This window comes from Mastigoproctus giganteus, chromosome 2, assembly GCF_048544385.1.
Source record: "Mastigoproctus giganteus isolate SK-2022 chromosome 2, ASM4854438v1, whole genome shotgun sequence".
Lineage (NCBI taxonomy): Eukaryota > Metazoa > Arthropoda > Arachnida > Uropygi > Thelyphonidae > Mastigoproctus > Mastigoproctus giganteus.
Genome location: NC_143576.1, coordinates 165,181,904 through 165,201,483, shown reverse-complemented (window position 1 = coordinate 165,201,483; position 19,580 = coordinate 165,181,904). Strand labels below are relative to the sequence as shown.

At 39.5% G+C, this 19,580-nt stretch overlaps 1 protein-coding gene across 3 annotated transcripts in view; it reads left to right on the top strand.

The window, feature by feature from the left end:
- Positions 1-19,580, top strand: part of bchs (WD repeat and FYVE domain containing 3 bchs) — a 1,877,108-nt gene that overhangs the window by 1,376,121 nt on the left and 481,407 nt on the right. The gene's annotated exons all lie outside the window — the stretch shown is intronic.

Here is a 19,580-nt window from a genome sequence, read left to right as displayed (position 1 = left end):
AGCTCTAATTAGGAGTTGACTTATAAAGACTTCTCATCTGAGACATTTTGATCTACTGTTAAAGCATGCTTCCTTAAGTAGAATTCTAAGTCACTTCATATACCATGCTGAATCCCTCCAAGGGAATGATCAATGAATGGAATCTATTAAATATTTCTGAAGAAGAAATAGTCAAGAAATTACAAGATCAGAACATTAAAGAAGCCGAACAAAGCATGATACAAAACAATTGTATCAGACTCCCAGGGGCTTTGCCACCTGGGAGTCTGATACACTGATGGAACTGATATACATTGTGATACCCAAGTCAAGTGCACCTAATTTTAGTGAAGTCCAGTCAGTCTGTGACATCTAAATACTCTGCTTGTGCCTCCTTCACAATGGAGGGACTATTAATAACCCCATGTGCAGGTCCTGAAATACAGCCCCTATCGAACTGGAAGTAACCACACAGCGAACAGTTATCGAGGTGTGTCACCAACACCACATGGAGGAATCCCACTCCTCTGTGTTATCAGGCAATACTGGGTGGTAGATAATCCATAAACCAGTGCAATACCAGTTTTCTTATTGGAGACTTGAAGTAATGGAATCCGTGTTTAGTCTCCACAGCAAAGCTCCATCAACCTGCCCCATCTCTGTCATCATGCAGTATGATTGATGTCTTCTGAGGTTATGATGGACATCATGGTGAGATTCAATCGTCCTTATATATAAATCGAGCATGCAGCTCTAAAACAGTATTCGCAGGCAGGCCACAAGGTAGTCTACCAGATCGAACTTGTTGCTAACTCTCTAGGAGGCTTCCGGATCAGCTGGTGTATAATGTTGCTGCCTCTCCTCTGCCAGATAGTGACTGGAGGGAGTCCGAGTAGTGTATATGCAGGAGAGGGACATTTTCACGTTATATCAAGGAGATGGGTATATTCTTATTATGTGTACTCCGTGTCCAAAAATTTCATTATTGCATACACAATGATGTATGAAGTAATGAAATGTTTATGGCCTTCTCATCTTTTCTTACTATTGAATTAATCATGAATTGTCAAAATAATAGAACCATCATCAGAAAAAAGATCTAAACCTCCAAAAAACACTTCCTCATTCATTTCGCAAATGTACATGGTCTCGTCTCAGTTACAATCTCTATGATGTCCATTTCCAGTTACAGTCTGCCAAACCTCATGTACTTTTTCTGACAGAATCTCAGTTGTCCAAATTATTTGTTGTATGTTTCCTTTTGCTTCAAAGGTGGTTCTTGTGCATATATCCATTCTGTTATTCTGTGTCAGAGACTTAGTAATTTGAAAACTCTTTTCAACCTTCTCTGGCTTAAAATCTCTCTCTACCACACTCTGTCAAATTCATCTATCACCTCTCTCATTCTCCCAACTCCACTAATCACTTGGAACTCTTTGACTTCCTCACTTTGACACTTGACTTTCTCCAGTCCAACTTTCTTAACAGTGAGGTAATTTTACTTGGAGATTTTAATGTTCACAGCTCCAGCTGGCTTCGATTTTCTAATCCCATGGACCCAGTTGGTCAAGATGCTGAGGCTTGTGTAATTACTAATGACATCACACAGATTTTCATTTACCTACCAGAATACCAACATTTCCTCAGATCATTTCAGAGAAATTATTCCTTTAGGGAAGAAATCCTTTATTCCACACTCCACCTTGAAATCCCATCCTTTATCTAAACCTTAGTTTTCCGATAAATGTGCTAAGGCTCTTCAAAATGAACAATTTTGCATATCAAAATTGGCTTGTATCCAAATCTCAAGGTTCATTTTCTGCCTTCACCAAAGCTCGCAACAATTTTAAAGTAGTTATTAATCAGTCCAATGTATATTTCAAACAGGCTAAAAGTAGAAAAAAACTTGCTTCTTGTCCAAATGGTAGTCAAGCATTCTGATCTCTTGTAGATGCTACTGGCCACAATTTTTGCCCATGTCTATTCCCATCTCTGTCAAAACCAGATGGTTCTATTGCCACTTCAGCCAAAGATAAAGCTGACATGCTAACATCCTACTTTTCTTCCAACTTGTGCATTGATGATATTTGTAAACCATATCCTACCATTTCCAGTACATTCTACTTGTCTAGAGGATCCTGCATTACTTGCTTAACCAGTAACTCCATATTGTTTTCCCTGAAATAGAATTTAAACAATAAGCACTGGGAAAGCAAAAATTAGAGTAGGAGTGTATTATAGGCCTAATGACTCTGATGAGCACAATGAACAACTGTACAGAGAAAGAGTTGGCCAGTAAATCAGATTCTCTAATGGGGTATTTTAACTTTCCAGATATTGACTGGAATTTGTGGGTTGGTTACTCACACACCAGCAAAACTTTTGTGGATTTACTGGATGATTGTTTTCTACAGCAACACGTTAGTTAGAGAAGCAACCACAAAGAGTAATACTCTTGATCTGATTATCAGCAGTGATTTTTCATGTATTAATAACCTGCAGATAAAGGAAACACTAGGTGGCAGTGATTATAATGTACTGATGTGGGATTTACTTAAAAATGTAACTACCATCAGGGGTAAGGAGAGGGGTTTTTTCTTTCATAAAGATGAACACAGTGGTCTCAGAGAGATTTTAAATTCTATACAGTGGGATCAACTGATGATGTTACCAATGGTGAATTCTAAATGGGAAGTCTTCAGGGACTTAATCTTGGAGGCTACTAGGCTTTTCATAAAAACTAGGAAATGCTGTTCAAGGTTTAGGCCTAAATGGATGTCAGATGAACTAATGAGGCTTGTGGCAGAGAAGAAAAATGCATGGGATGCATATAAATTATCAGATGACACAGAAGCTTATGGCAGATATAAGGTAGTCTGTAATAAAGCCAGAGAGGAGGTGAAGCAGGCAAAGGCTGATTACAAGAAAACTTTCACAAAAGACGTAAAGAAAAACAGTAAATAGTTCTTTACTTATGTAAACTCTAGAAGGAAGGGGATGAATCAGATTGGTCCATGTAACATAGATTGTTCGACTATTGATGATCCTGCTCAAGTAACTGATAAACTGAATGAATATTTTGCATCTACATTCACACATGAGGAGGTATTTAAGGAGGGGAATGCCAGAAGTTTATCAGACTCTAAGACGGAGCAACTTGATTTTGTAATAACTGAGAGCAAAGTGGAGGAGAAATTGTTAAAGTTAATCATAAAAAAAGGCACCTGGGGCAGATGGAATTATCAAGTTATATCCAGAAGGAACCAAACCCTTAGTCATACAGGAGCTTCCTTAGAGTCAGGGGAGGTTCCCATGGACTGGAAATGTGCAAATGTACCCCCAATTCACAAAGGGGGGGGGGGGGTGCAAAGGGTGACACAAATAATTATAGACTTGTTAGATTAACTTCTGTCCCTGGGTAAAAAATGGAGTCACTGGTTAAAGAGGTGATATAGGATCACCTAGACAAGACTGCAGTAATAGTTCACACATAGCATGGGTCTTGTCTTGCCAATTTTATTGAATGCTATGATGTGGTCACAAAGAAACTGGATGCAAAAAATAATTTTGATGTCATATTATTGGATTTCAGGAAAGCTTTTGATACCGTTGCACATGGACGACTACTGTACAAATTGGAGTGATATGCCATGAAGGGCAAGTTGCTGCAATGGATAAAAGGATGGTTGAGTTGGTGACAGCAGAGAGTGGTAATAAATGGACATTGCTCTACATGGACTAATGTTGTTATTGGAGTTCCCCAGGGTTTGTTGCTGAGCCCATTGTTGTTTTGTGTATTTTTCAATGATATCAATGAAGTTATATCAGGCTTAATTTGCAGATGATACAAAGATTGACTGTTAAAGACAGTAAAGACAGTATGTTACTGCAACAGGATCTAGAAAAGTTAGGCAGATGGGCTGAGAAATGGCAACTGAAGTTTAACATTGACAAATGCAAAGTACTGCATATAGGTAGCCCAAGAGAAATGTACCAACTGTGTGGTATTACACTCAGGGAGGTGGAGAATGAAAAAGACTTGCGGGTAATTGTGCAGTCAGATACAAAGTTCTTTGAGCGGTGCAGACGGCTGCCAGAGCAGGTCATGGAGTTTTGGCAGTCACATATAGGAATTTTGCTAGCAAAGACAAGGAGGTGATTATCCCTTTGTATAAGGCTGTGGTCAGGCCACACCTTGAGTACTGCATACAGGTCTGGAGGCCTCATTTTAGGAAGAATGTAAAGATGCTAGAAAGAGTGCAGGGAAGGGCAACAAGATTGGTGAGGAAGAAAGGGGTGCACTTACGAAGAAAGGCTCAAGTTCTGCAAGTTGCAGCATTTATAGACTAGGCACCTGCGAGGTGATCTGATTGAGGTGTATAAGGCCTTGAATGATTTGAGTAGGCTGAATGCTGACAATAAACTTCTGCTTGCTCAGATTAAGAACCTGAGGAGGGGCATAGATTCAACTTGAGGAAAGACACTTGCAAAGAAAAACTGCAAAGAGTTCTTTACTTATGTAAACCTAGAAGGAAAGGAATGAATCAGATTGGTCCTCTCACCATAGATTTTTTGACTATTGATGATCTTTCTTAAGTAACTGACTTAACCCCAGGGGCTCATATCTTGTGTGTGTGTGCGTGTGCGTGCGCACTTGGCACAGCCAGGGTCCTGAGCTGGATATCATCAATCTTTTCTTTCTTTGTGATTCCCTTCTCTCTCCCCCCCCCCCTTGGTAACTCAGGTTTGTTTTGTTTTTTCATTGTTTTTTTTTTTTTTTTTTTTTGTTTTGTTTTGTTTTTTTTTGGCTGGTGCTTCAAAATCCTCAGGCTTCCTTGCTCCATCTAGCTAATGATAATAATAATAATAATAAACTGAATGAGTTAGAATAGATGTGTGGAAGTGTACCTTTAACCAGCCTGTTGTTTATTGCTGGAACAGACTTGAATTTGTTGTTGTGGAAGGTCATAGCTTAAATAAATTTAAGGCTGAACTAGACAAACATTTGGATTGACCAGTGGGTGAAATTGAAAGGTTTTTTTTTTTTTTTTTTTGGCTGATGCTGTATAATTTTGCTTTCTTGCATCATATGCCTCAACTAATGCTAATGCTAAGTAATTGTGGAAGCTACTAGGCTTTTCATACTGATTAAGAAATACTGTTCCAAGTTTAAATCTAAATGAATATCAGATGAACTAATGACTCGTGGCAGAGAAGAAAAATGCATGGGATGCATATAAATTATCAGGTGAGAAAGAAGCCTATGGTAGATATAACTAGACTGTAATCGAGTCACCAAGGTGGTTAGGCAAGTGAAAGGCAGATTACAAAAATTATTTGGCAAAGGATGCTCAGAAAAACAAGAACTTCTTTAGTTATATAAACTGTAGAAGGAAGGGGATGAATCAAGTTGGTCCACTTGATATCAATGGATGGAGTGTTGATCCTGCTCAGATTTGAATGAATATTTGAGTATGTCTGAATGACAATCTGAGTGAGTATTTTGTATGTACATTCACACATGAGGAGTTATTAAGGGAAGAGAATGCCAGAAGTTTATCAGACTCTAACAGGATGCTTAATCAGAGCCATGCCAGGCCATTTTAGAACCTGAGGCAAGAATGAAAAATTGTACTTAAACCTAAAATATTTTTTTAAAAAAATATGTCTTATTTAAAATTCATTTCTGGTACACGTATTTTAATATAAAATAGAAATTGAGGTTATAAAAATTACAACTACTGTGGCGACAATCATTGTCCCACACCACATAACACTGGTACGCAGAGCTCAGTATCTGTACAGTGGCACGACAAACATTTTTGTCTTGCTTTTAAATGGATTTATCATTTATTGATAAATGGATTCGAATAATTAAAACATAAAATTGGAAACGTTGGCAAATATTTAATCTTTCTTCTGGCATTCAGGCACTCAAACCATTCAGGGAGTTATACACCTCAATCAGATCACCTCTCAGGTGCCATGGCTCTGTTCTTAATGATTTTCTAATAACTGACCATTGCACTTTGCCTCTCAACAATGTTGTTGAGAGGCAAAGTGCAGCATCAACCAAAAAAAAAAAAAAAAAAAAAACCCTTCCCGTTTAATATATTGAATATATTTAAGCTATCAATTTCCACAATAACAGATGGTAGTCTCTTCCGCTAATCAGCTACCCACTGGCTAAAGGCAAACCTCCACGCAGCTGTCTTTCCTCAGTTTGCAACTATATCCCCTCAGGTTCTTAATCTGAGCAATTGGAAGAATCCCGTCAGCATTGAGCCTGCTCAAACCATTCAGGGATTTATACACCTCAATCAGATCACCTCGCAGGTGCCTAGGCTCCAAGTGCTGCAATTTGCAGAACTTAAACCTTTCTTCATAAAAGCACCCCTTTGTTCCTCTAACCAATCTTGTTGCCCTTCTCTGTACTTGTTCTAGCAACTCTACATGCTTTCTAAAATTAGGCCTCCAGACCTGTATGCAGTACTCAAGGTGTGGTCTGACCATTACCTTATACACTGGAGTGCAAACCTTCAGAACAAGTTAGGTTTCACCTGTACCTTCTCATAGAAGGGCCTGGATATGGGAAAAGCATACTAAATGAACCTCGTGAAGTACATAAATGATGATGGAAACAACATAGACACAACAACAGAAACAAAACAGTACAGAGGGACTTTATTCAAAAATGGCAACAAAGCACTGGATGCCATGATACAAATGCATCACTGCCAAAGATGGAACAAAGAGAAGAGGTGGTCCTCAGTAGGAGGTATGACCATCCCTAATGTCGATGCAGGCTTTGCACCACCTTCCCTACTTAGAACAATGTTTTTGATAAGTTCTTGTGGTAACATCGTCCATTCCTCTGTCAGCACCATCTGCAGCCAGTGAACGTTTTCTGGTGGGTGTGCAGGTGCTGCTTGGTGTCTCCCTAGAGCATCCCATATGTGTTCGAGGGGATTTATATCGGGGGAATGGGCAGGCCAATCCATACGAACAATATCCTCGCTTTCCAAAAGCATATGAACAGCAGCAGTGCAATGGGGTGTGGCGTTATCATCCATAAACACGAACTCGGGGGCAATGGCACCTCAGAACAGATGCACATGGGGAAGGATTACCTCAGTATTGTAGCATCTACCGGTTACAGTACCACCTTCCAGTATCTGGAGTTGTGTACATCCATCCAAGATAATGCCTTCCCAGATGAGAACACCTCGACCACCATCTCGATCCCTTTCAGTGATGTTTGCGTGGTGATACTGTGATATCGAGATGAGAACACCTCGACCACCATCTCGATCCCTTTCAGTGATGTTTGCGGGGTGATACCGGTGTGCCAACCTCTCGCCAAATTAGCTGACATCCAGAATCGCTGCTTAGACTGAACCTACTCTCATCAGTAAAGAGTACCTTACCCCATTGCGCTGCTGTTCATGCCTTGTGTTCGATTCATCAATGTAAACGGTGTCTCCGATGGGCAGGTTCCAAAGGAACACATCGTACTGATGGTTGGGCAAACAGTCCACCTTTGTGGAATTGCCTGGCCACAGTAAATGGTGATGTCCTGTGTAGCTGGTTTGCAGTGGATCCCACTGGCCCAGCTATTGACTACCTAAGAAGTGTTACCACTACTCTACCTAACGCTAAAATCATCCTAGGGGCGGATGTTAACTGCTGTTCTCCCGCTTGGCACAGCCTCACAGCTGACCGACCTGGTTGCCATAATGGGCGGCTTTTGGAAGACTTTCTAGCCACCTCACCATTTAATATAATAAACAGGCCCAATAACCTCCCAACATTCTCCAGTACTATGTGGGAGTCTACAATAGACATAACAATTGTTACAAGATCAATCTCAAGTAAGGTGTCTTAAGTAAGGGGTGGCAGGTCAATGAAGCCTGAACCACCTCCGACCATAGAGCAATTACATACAGCCTCACAAGAAATATAGAATCAACTCCTACTCCGCACTACGATATCAACCGCTATGCCATCAGAAAAGCCAGTTGGGAGCTGTTCACCACCTCTCTCCAGTCAACAATCATGGATCACCCTTCTGATATCCTCTCCCTGAATTCCGAGCAGCATCAAAAGCTTGTCACTGACATCATCATCATCACCTTCTCCTGCAATCAATCTATGCCCAAGAAAAAACCTCTTCCAAGTGTTGTACCATGGTTGTCTCATGAACTTGAACGCCTATGCTGGACTGTTCATAACAAGAGGAAAGCTTTTCAGAGAGCTCGCACCTCTTGGCCAGCTACTGATGTGGAAGCCCTTTGTGAAGACTACAAGAGGACCAGAAACCAATACACTTCCATGATCAGGCAGCGAAAAAGAACTACATGGGAGCGGCTGGTTACCACCACTGGTAACTCGGACCCTTGGGGAGTGGTGTACCGAGTTACTGCCAAGAGGAGAAGTAGTCCATTCCACAATAACACCATGAGGAATCATGACAACGTCATGGGAGCAATCCATGATGAATATCTTGGATACTCTCTTTATCAGCGACGCAAATTTGTCTAGATAATGACAATTATCACATTGACTCTGTGGAGGCGCTTCCATAGCCAGGTGGGCAGGAGCAGCAGTGCGTAGCACACGCTTTTTGATTAGACCGGGGTTCAAGCTCGTGACCACCAAATACGGAGGATGCGGAAAGGTCAGGGAATGACCACCGCATATCCCCGGAGCAACACAGCCTTAGTTGCTAATGCTCCTAAAAACCAAATAGCAACAACAAATCTGTGGAGGAAGAAAACACTGAAGCACTGCAGCAAGCCCTTGGCAAAATGAAGGATAAAAAATCCCCAGGACTGGATCGCATTGAACCAGAAATACTAAAAAAGGTCGCCCAGGTAAATCCACAATTTCTGCTTAACCTGTTCAATAAATGCCTAACCCAGGGATCCTTCCCAGAAAGCTGGAAAATAGCTAAACTAAAGTACATATCATATACTTGGATTTCAGAAAAGCTGTTGACACTGTTCTGCATAGAAGAGTAAACTACTGTACAAATTGGAACAGTATGATATTAAGGGTAATTTGCTACAATGAATAAAAGGACAGTTGAGTGGGAGAAGACTGAGAGTGGTAATCAATGGATGCTGCTCTTCATGGACTAATGTTATTAGTGGAGTCCCTCAGGGTTCTGTATTGGGTCCATTATTGTTTTCTGTATTTATAAATGATATTGGCCTTATGCCCACTGTTGTTTTGTTTATTTATCAGTGATATTAATGAAGGTATATTAGGCTTAATTAGCATTAGTACAGGCATACGATGCAAGAAAGCAAGGGCGCCTCCGTAGCCAAGTGGGAAGGAGCAGCAGTGCGTAGCACACGCTTCTTGATTAGGCTGGGGTTCAAGCCTGTCACCACCAAATATGGAGGATGCAGAAAGGTCAGGGAATGACCATCGCATCTCCCCGGAGCAATATGGCCTTAGTTGCTAATGCTCCTAAAAACCAAATAACAACGATAACAACAAGAAAGCAAGCTTATACAGCATCAGCCAAAAAAAAAAAAAAAAAAAAAAAACCCTTCCATTTCACCCCTCCATTTGTTCCAAATGCCTATCCAGCTCAGGCTTAAATTTATTTAGGCTATCAACTTCTACAACAAAAGATGAAGTCTGTCCCACCAATCAACTACCCGCTGGCCTACACATCTATTGTACAACTATCTTTCCTCACATCTATTGTACGGCGCCTCTGTAGCCAGGTGGGAAGGAGCAGCAGTGCGTAGCACACGCTTCTTGATTAGACCGGGGTTCGAGCCCGTCACCACCAAATATGGAGGATGTGGAAAGGTCAGGGAATGACCACCGCATTTCCCGGAGCAATATGGCCTTAGTTGCTAATGCTCCTAAAAACCAAAAATAACATAACATCTATTGTACAACTGTCTTTCCTCAATTTCAAACTGTGCCCCCTCAGGTTCTTAATCTGTGCAAGAGGAAGAATCCCATCAGCATTCAGCTTGCTCAACCAGCTTGATCTGATTCAAGGCCTTATAGACCTCAATCAGATCACCTCGCAGGTGCCTACTCTCCATGCGCTGCAATTTGCAGAGCTTAAGCCTTTCTTAGTATGAGCACCTCTTTGTTCCCTTCACCAATCTTGTTGCCCTTCTTTGTACTCATTCTAGAAACTCTACATCATTTCTGAAATGAGGCCTCCAGATCTGTACACACAGTACTTTAGGTGTGGCCTGACCATTGCCTTGTATAATGGGATAATCACCTCCCTGGCCCTGCTAGCAAAATTCCTTCATATCATTGACAAGACTCCATGACCTGCCCTGGCGCCCGTCTGCACTGCTCAGCGAACTTCATATTTGACTGCACAATTACCCCCAGGTCTTTTTCACTTTCCACTTCCCTGAGTCTAGTACCTCACAGTTGGTACGTTTCTCTTCGATTATTCTACCTATGTGCAATACTTTGCATTTGTCAATGTTAAACTTCAGTTGCCACTTCTCAGCCCATTTGCCCAACTTGTCTAGATCCAGTTAGAGTAGCATACTGTCTTCAATGTAGTTATCAACCCTGCCAACCTTTGTATCATCTGCAAACTTGGACATTAAACCTGATATACCTTCATCAATATCATTGATAAATATACAAAACAACAGTGGGCCCAACACCGAACCCTGGGGAACTCCAATAATAACATTTGTCCACAAAGATAAGTATCCATTGATTACTACCCTCTGTCGTTTCCCACTCAACCATCCCTTTATCCATTGTAGCAACTTACCCTTAATGGCATACCTCTCAAATTTGTAGAGCAGTCCTCCATGTGCAACAGTATCAAAAGCTTTCCTGAAATCCAAGTATATCATATCAAAATTATTTTTGCAGTCAGTTCTTTTGTGGGTGCGTCCGTAGCCAGGTGGGCAGAAGCAGCAGTGCGTAGCACACGATTCTTGATTAGACCAGAGTTCGGGGCCCGTGACCACCAAATACGGAGGATGCGGAAAGGTCAAGGAATGACTACCGCATATTCCCGGAGCAATATGGCCTTACTTGCTAATGCTCCTAAAAACCAAATGACAACAACAGTTCTTTTGTGACCACATCATAGTATCCAATCAAATTGGTCAGACTAGACCTCCCTTTAACAAACCCCTGCTGTATCTTAACTATTACCGCAGTCTTGTCTAGATAATCCTGCAATGCTTCTTTAACCAGTGATTCCATTAATTTCCCTGAAACACAAGTTAAACTACAGATCTATAGTTACTTGTGTCAACTTTTGAACCCCCTTTGTGAATTCGTGATACATTTGCACACCTCCAGGCCATGAGGACCTCCCCTGAGTTCAAGGAAGTTCTCTTAATGTCAAAGTTTGCAGATCATACAAATGTTGGCATGCTTGTTAATGACATTAATGGCAGTGTACTACTGCAACAGGATCTAGAAAATTTGACCACATACACTGAGAAGTGGCAACTGAAGTTTATCATTGACAAATGCAAAGTACTGCATATGGTAGAAGTAACCCCAGAGTAACATATCAACTGTGTGGTACTACACTTAGGGTGATAGAAAATGAAAAAGACCTGGGAGTAATTGTGCAGTCAGATATGTAGTTTTCTGAAACTACCCTTGATGATAGTTTTCAAATCCCGCATCAGTACAATGTGATCACTGCCAACTAGTGGTTCTTTGATGTGCAAATTCATAATGCATGAATAAATGCTGCTGATAATCAGATCAAGAGAAGTACTCCCTCTTGTTGCCTCTCTAACACGTTTGTGTAGAAAACAGTCATCCAATAAATCCACCAAATATTGCTAATGTGAAAGTGAGCCACCCACTAGTTCCAGTCAGTATTTGGAAAGTTAAAATCCACCATTATAAGACATTCTGATTTTCTGGCCCACTGTTTCTCTGTATCATTGTTTGTTGTACTCATCAGAGTAATGGTCATTGTCCCTTGACACGGCAAAGATAGTTCTTAGTAAATTGCAAGTGGTGGTTTCTTTAATATCAGGGTTTTGGGTCATGGTTTTCTTTGATATTAAAAAATCTTTTGATTCTTAGTTTTTTGGCATTCTTATCAGTCGATTTAACAATCACTTATGGATACAAGACAGTGTTTGGTGTCTAATTAATAATTTTTCAGGTCATCTTTCATAACAGAAAGACAACCTGAATCTCTCAGGTTGTCTTTTACATTGTTATCTCTCAGACCTGTGTCTAGGAGTTGTACATTTAATACTGCTTAGTGCTAATCTATTTTCAGTTCAAATTACCAATGTGACTAATGATGATCAATATGATTGAATGGTTACTGTGTAGATGACCTTTCTAGATTTACATCACATCACCACCAAACATGAGTTCCATTGAAATGCAACTCCAGATCTCATTAAATTAAATTTCCTTGTAGATCAAGGAAAATTAATATTATGGATATAGACTGTCTGAATAAAAACCACTGTAATTCCTTTTTTGCAAGCATGGTTTTAAAATGCATCCTTAACCTGAACTTGATCTTTTCAATTATGCCTGTTTCTGATATCATTCAATTCATGGGCCTGATTCTCACTAACAAAATGAACTTTCTTCAACACATAAAATGCATGCATTTCAGTTTAAAGAAAATGAATTTACTCAGAACTATCTTTGCCATATCATAGGGCCCTGACCATGTGTCCTTACTCCACTAGCCTTAATCTGATTGATGCAGTTTAAATTCAGAACTCCTCATCTTATCCTGTTTACCCATAGCTTTTTATTTTGCAATGAACCATGCATTACTGAAATAAACTCATGAGAAATAAACCTGCTTGTAGTAGCTGCAGGAGTGAATTTGGTTCTGGAATTTACATTTTCATGAAATCCTTCAAGAAACAAATAAAACTAACATGATTACAGTACTCACCACCTGTTGATATTTAGCCAATTGGAAGAGTTATCTCTTGGAATTTCATTAAATAGACAACTTCATAAATTTCATGTGGACAACTATTCTCAATAAAGTTCCCAGTGGAATGCAGCAACTATACTACATGGTGTTTAGGGTCGCGCACACAGGTGGTTTCAGAAACTCCACAATCAGTTCTCTTGTGTTGAATGCAGTACTCTCTAAAGCCCAGATAGTGTTAGTGGTTGATGTAGTGTAGGGTTATATTATTCATCTGGCCTCTTAGCTGTGGAACACCGCCTAACCCTGGTTACCAAACAAGGCACAAGGGAGTTGGACCAGGTAATAAGGTCAAGTGCTGCTGAACTGTAGACAATAAAGTTAACTGTAGCATAGCATTCTTGTCTTCTCATGTTATAAAGCAGAACTACTTCTGCTAAATCCTATCTTAAATAATTATTTATAAGAAATGCACTGTGCAGTTACCTTTTGTTAGATTCCTGCTCATTTGGGATCCCCAGAAATGAATATACAGATCAAACTGCAAAACCCTCTTTAAAAATTACAGCTGTCAGTTGCAGGCTCGGAAAAAAAGATAAGTGTTTGCCTTTTTATTTACATAGTTGTTATTTTATATTGTACTTAATACGTAGTCTTATAGTTATAGTTACGCTGGTTATTTTTTTTTTAATTTAGATAAACAGTTTTTGTAGATATACGTAATACATACGTAAAACTTATTTCGTTCGAATCTTGCAGTCATTCTTTTTGTATATAGTGGTAGGGAATTCAAATTTTTAATTGAGGTAGTTAGGTAGCTCTAACGTATAATTTAGAGTAATACGCTTCACTGTTTCTATTAGATAGCGTAGTATTGACATTTATTTTATTTAATTTATTGATTTTATTAATTTAAAGTATCATGCCCCAAATTAGAGCAGCAAAGCAACGGGCACAAAGTGGCAGGAGTGCTGTGACTCGGGGGAGAACTGAGGGGGGGGCGATTCTCCAACGCATCACAGCCTAAAAAAATGTGCAACTTGTGAAATGTTTGCTGAACTCTCTGGAACAGAACATGACATTGCCATGGGGGATGTCTTTGTGTGTGCACGATGTAAGGAGTGTAAGAAAATCAGGCGACAACTCAGCGTTGTCATGGGCCTATATGAGAGTTTGAAGGTCAGGGTGGATGCCCTCGAAAGATCTAAATTGAGGGGCCCATCAGGCTCTCAGCTGCCCACATCAACGCCAGAGCTTGCACTTGGACATCACGCAACACAGCGGCAACCCCCAAGGCAGAATGCGCTGGTCCCACAGGAACTAGTAGTTGTTGGTGACTCTATTGTCAGGGAAATGGGAAACATGCTTTGTAAAAAGGATAGGTGGAACAGGACCAGGGTATGTCTGCCAGGGGCAAAGGTTGATGAAGTTGTAGAGCGGATATCATCTTTTAAGGGCACAAAAGGTGATATAGTTGTACACGTTGGCACTAATGATATTAGGAGTAGGAGACCGGCAGAATTACTTAACAAGTACAGGTCACTGTTGAACAAAAGCCGAGAATTAGGGTTGAATTTGAAAGTGTCTGCAATGCTGCCCAGACACGATAGGAGGGAGTATATGATGAGAGCCTTGTTGATCAATTCGGCCCTGGAAAGATTGTGCAAGGCTGAAGGGGTAGAAATTTTTTCAGCCTGACTGTACTTGTTGACAGGAGAGACTGCTTCTATAGGGATGGGGATACACTTAAATAGAAAGGGTGCAAGAATATTTGCTGATGCTATCGAGGCAGTGTTATGTGGGTCGGAAAACTGATAGCTTGGGGGGATACAAGGACTAATAGTTTAACAGTAGGCAGAGGTGAAGGCAATTCTTGCACAACTTCTATTAGAATAAGTAGCGACCTGGAGCGTGAGGTGTTGGGGGTTTCAGAGATTAGGGTAACTAATAATAAGAATAGGTACATGTATGCTTGCATGTATACCAATGCTAGAAGTATAGTAAATAAATTTGATGAATTTGAAGTGTTGGTCAAGATATCAAAGGCGGATATTGTTGGGATAGCAGAGGCGTGGTGTCACACAGATATAAGGAATGCAGAACTGGAATTTGGGGAGTACAATGAGTACAGAAAGGATATACAGGAAAGGAAGGGAGGAGGTGTTATGCTGTTAATTAAGAAAAACATAAAATCAAAAGAAGTGCATCCAGTTAATATAGATGAACAGTGCACTGATGAGTCAGTTTGGTGTGACATAAGCACTGCGAAAGCAAAAATAAGAGTAGGAGTGTGTTATAGCCCTAATGACTCGAATGAGTACAATGAACAATTGTATAGAGAAATAGAGTGAGCTAGTAAATCAGAATGTCTTATAATTGGGGATTTTAACTTCCCGGATATAGTAGTAATAGTAGTGGCATGTGATGCAAGAAAGCAAGCATATGAGCTTATGCAGCATCAGCCAAAAAAAAAATTACAAAACAATCCCCTCTAAATATTTGTCCAGTTCCTCCTTAAATTTATATAACCTATCAACTTCCACAACGACAGATGGAAGTTTGTTCCAGCAATTAACCACCCACTGCCTACAGGTAAACTTCTGCACGTCTATTCTACATCTGTCCTGGTTAAAGCACAGATGGAGTCACTGGTTAAAGATGCATTGCAGGATCATCTAGACAAGATTGCAGCAATAATTCACACACAGCATGGGTTTGTTAAGGGAAAGTCTTGTCTGACAAATTTGATTGGTTATTATGATGGGGTTACAAAGGAACTGCATGGAAGACTACTCTACAAATTGGAGAGGTATGGCATTAAGGATAAGTTGCTACAATGGATAAAGGGATGGATGAGTGGGAGACAACAGAGAGTGGTAATCAATGGACACTTATCTTTGTGGACAAATGTTATTAGTGGAGTTCCCCAGGGTTCGGTGTTGGGCCCACTGTTGTTTTGTATATTTTTCAATGATATTCATGAAGGTATATCAGGCTTAGTATCGAAGTTTGCAGATGATACAAAGGTTGGCAAGGTTGTTAATGACAGTGTGTTACTGCAACAGGATCTAGAAAATTTGGGCAGATGGGTTGAGAATGGCAACTAAAGTTTAACATTGAAAAGTGCAAAGTACTGCATATGGATAGAAGTAACCCCAGAAAAACGTACCAACTGTGTGATACTACACTTAAAGTGGTAGAAAATGAAAAAGACCTGGATATGAAGTTTTCTGAGCAATGCAGATAGGCTGCCAGGGCAGGTCATGGAGTTTTGTCAATGATATATAGGAATTTTGCTAGTAGGGAAAAGGAGGTGATTGTCCCTCTGTATGAGGCAATGGTCAGGCGACGCCTTGAGTACTGCGTGCTGCAGGTCTGGAGGCCTTATTTTAGGAAGGATGTAGATTTGCTTGAGCGTGTACAGAGAAGAGCAGCAAGATTGGTGAGGGGTATGAAGGAATCCTCTTACCAGGAGAGGCTTAAGTCTTGCAAATTGCAACAACTGGAGACTAGGAACCTGCGAGATAATCTAATTGAGGTGTATAAGGCCTTGATTGGGTTGAGCAAGCTGAATTCTGATGGGATTCTTCCAGTTGTTCAGATTACGAACCTAAGGGGGCATAAATTGAAATTGAGGAAGGACAGATGTAGAATAGATGTGCGGAAGTTTGCCTTTAGCCAGCGGGTGGTTAATTGCTCGAACAAACTTCCATCTGTCGTTCTGGAAGTTGATAGGTTAAATAAATTTAAGGAGGAACTGGACAAATATTTAGAGGGCATTGTTTTGTAATTTTTTTTTTTTGGCTGATGCTGCATAAGCTCATACACTTGCTTTCTTGCATCACATGCCACTACTACTACTGCTTGTGTAAGGAGCATTTCAGCTTTCCCCCCTGAAATGACCTTCAAATTATTGACTACTCACAGAGTGGTCAATAAGTCATTTACACACATGACAATGATAACTGCATATTTGCATATTATTTTTAGCCTCAATAGTAAACACATTAAAGGAGTTCATATGCACCTCATCATACAGTCTGGTATTTTTTTCAAAATGCAGTTTATGGGATTTGATCAATAGTAATGCAATAATCTTAAATCAAACCAAGTTGCCTATAGCCGAAATATTTAATTTAATCTGATTTCTTATAGAGGCTAATTATATTGGCTTTCAATTGGATATTTACAGACAATTTTTTGCCTTCTCATGGGGCTTAGTCTGAGTTGTTTAGTACCTGCAATTTATCTCAATACTATTGAACAATTACACTTAAATCTGTATATTCCCAGGTTAACAACTGTGTGATACTACACTTAAAGTGGTAGAAAATGAAAAAGACCTGGATATGAAGTTTTCTGAGCAATGCAGATAGGCTGCCAGGGCAGGTCATGGAGTTTTGTCAATGATATATAGGAATTTTGCTAGTAGGGAAAAGGAGGTGATTGTCCCTCTGTATAAGGCAATGGTCAGGCGACGCCTTGAGTACTGCGTGCTGCAGGTCTGGAGGCCTTATTTTAGGAAGGATGTAGATTTGCTTGAGCGTGTACAGAGAAGAGCAGCAAGATTGGTGAGGGGTATGAAGGAATCCTCTTACCAGGAGAGGCTTAAGTCTTGCAAATTGCAACAACTGGAGACTAGGAACCTGCGAGATAATCTAATTGAGGTGTATAAGGCCTTGATTGGGTTGAGCAAGCTGAATTCTGATGGGATTCTTCCAGTTGTTCAGATTACGAACCTAAGGGGGCATAAATTGAAATTGAGGAAGGACAGATGTAGAATAGATGTGCGGAAGTTTGCCTTTAGCCAGCGGGTGGTTAATTGCTCGAACAAACTTCCATCTGTCGTTCTGGAAGTTGATAGGTTAAATAAATTTAAGGAGGAACTGGACAAATATTTAGAGGGCATTGTTTTGTAATTTTTTTTTTTTGGCTGATGCTGCATAAGCTCATACACTTGCTTTCTTGCATCACATGCCACTACTACTACTGCTTGTGTAAGGAGCATTTCAGCTTTCCCCCCTGAAATGACCTTCAAATTATTGACTACTCACAGAGTGGTCAATAAGTCATTTACACACATGACAATGATAACTGCATATTTGCATATTATTTTTAGCCTCAATAGTAAACACATTAAAGGAGTTCATATGCACCTCATCATACAGTCTGGTATTTTTTTCAAAATGCAGTTTATGGGATTTGATCAATAGTAATGCAATAATCTTAAATCAAACCAAGTTGCCTATAGCCGAAATATTTAATTTAATCTGATTTCTTATAGAGGCTAATTATATTGGCTTTCAATTGGATATTTACAGACAATTTTTTGCCTTCTCATGGGGCTTAGTCTGAGTTGTTTAGTACCTGCAATTTATCTCAATACTATTGAACAATTACACTTAAATCTGTATATTCCCAGGTTAACATTTTATGGTAGGTATTTAAAGATATCCTTGTTATTTCACATGAAAACAATGTAAATAATCTTATGAGTTCTTTTAATAATATACACACAAGACTTAAATTCACTTTGGAACAAGAAAAATCAGGTGAGAACTCGATAAACTTTCTTAACTTTACATTAAAAAGTATTAATGATAATATACACTTTAAAAAATATCACAAACCTACTAATACAAGAAAATTTTTACATTATTCAAGCTACCACCCTTTTACTTATAAAAGGAGTATCATTTTCAACCAATTTCACAATGCGTATAGGTATAGTTCTACACAAGAAACCCTTATTGATGAACTCAGGGAACTTATAACAAGATCTTTAAACAGGGAATATACACTGGGTATAATTAGGAACATTTAACGACAGGCAAAACTAAAATCCGAATCGGTTTCGGTGATTAAAAACACCACACACAAATATTTTATTAAAGTTCCTTATGTACAACAATAGTATGAGCAGTTTATTAACATTTTTAAAAATACGGAATTCAAATTAGTTGCACAACTGATAAGTAAACTTCAGACGATATTGGGGATAAGGAAACCAACCTCTGTCTCTAACATGGAGCTAACCAATATTGTCTATAACATTGCTTGTGGGCAGTGAAACTCCTTTTACATTGGTTCTACCCAAAATTAACTTTCAATGTGTTTACAACAACACAAGGAATCTGTTAGGGCGAAAAGGACAGATGCATCTGAACTTTCCCTCACGCCATTCAGGAGAATCACGTTTTTCTATTTAACGAAGCTAAAGTAATTAATTCACAGAAAGAATGCATAAAACTGTTAATAGCTGAAACACTTGAAATAAAATTAAACTGTTGTTCTATAAATGTACGGAGACCATATACTATTTCGGACTTGTGGACCTTCACGCACATGTGTGAATAGTAATAATCTTGTAGCGATGCGCCTATTTTAAAATATAAGAGAGTGGATATTGTTTTTAACTCGTTACTTATTGTGAGCATGGTTTACAACCGAAATACCTGGTCATGTATTAAGAAGTTCAACCTTAGAATATTTTAATACGGTTTTAATTTAATATAGTTTTAATACAGTTTGACAATTGTCTTCTCTTTCTGGTGTATCAATGCTAATGGGTTTAGTTTAGGGTAAGTTGATGTGCATCGGCTGCACTTGGCTCTTCCTTCCTTAGTGTCAGCTGGCAGACTATGTGAATTGAAGACAAGTTTAGTTTTTTATATAATATCATATAATTCAACAATCCTTAAATAGGGATATG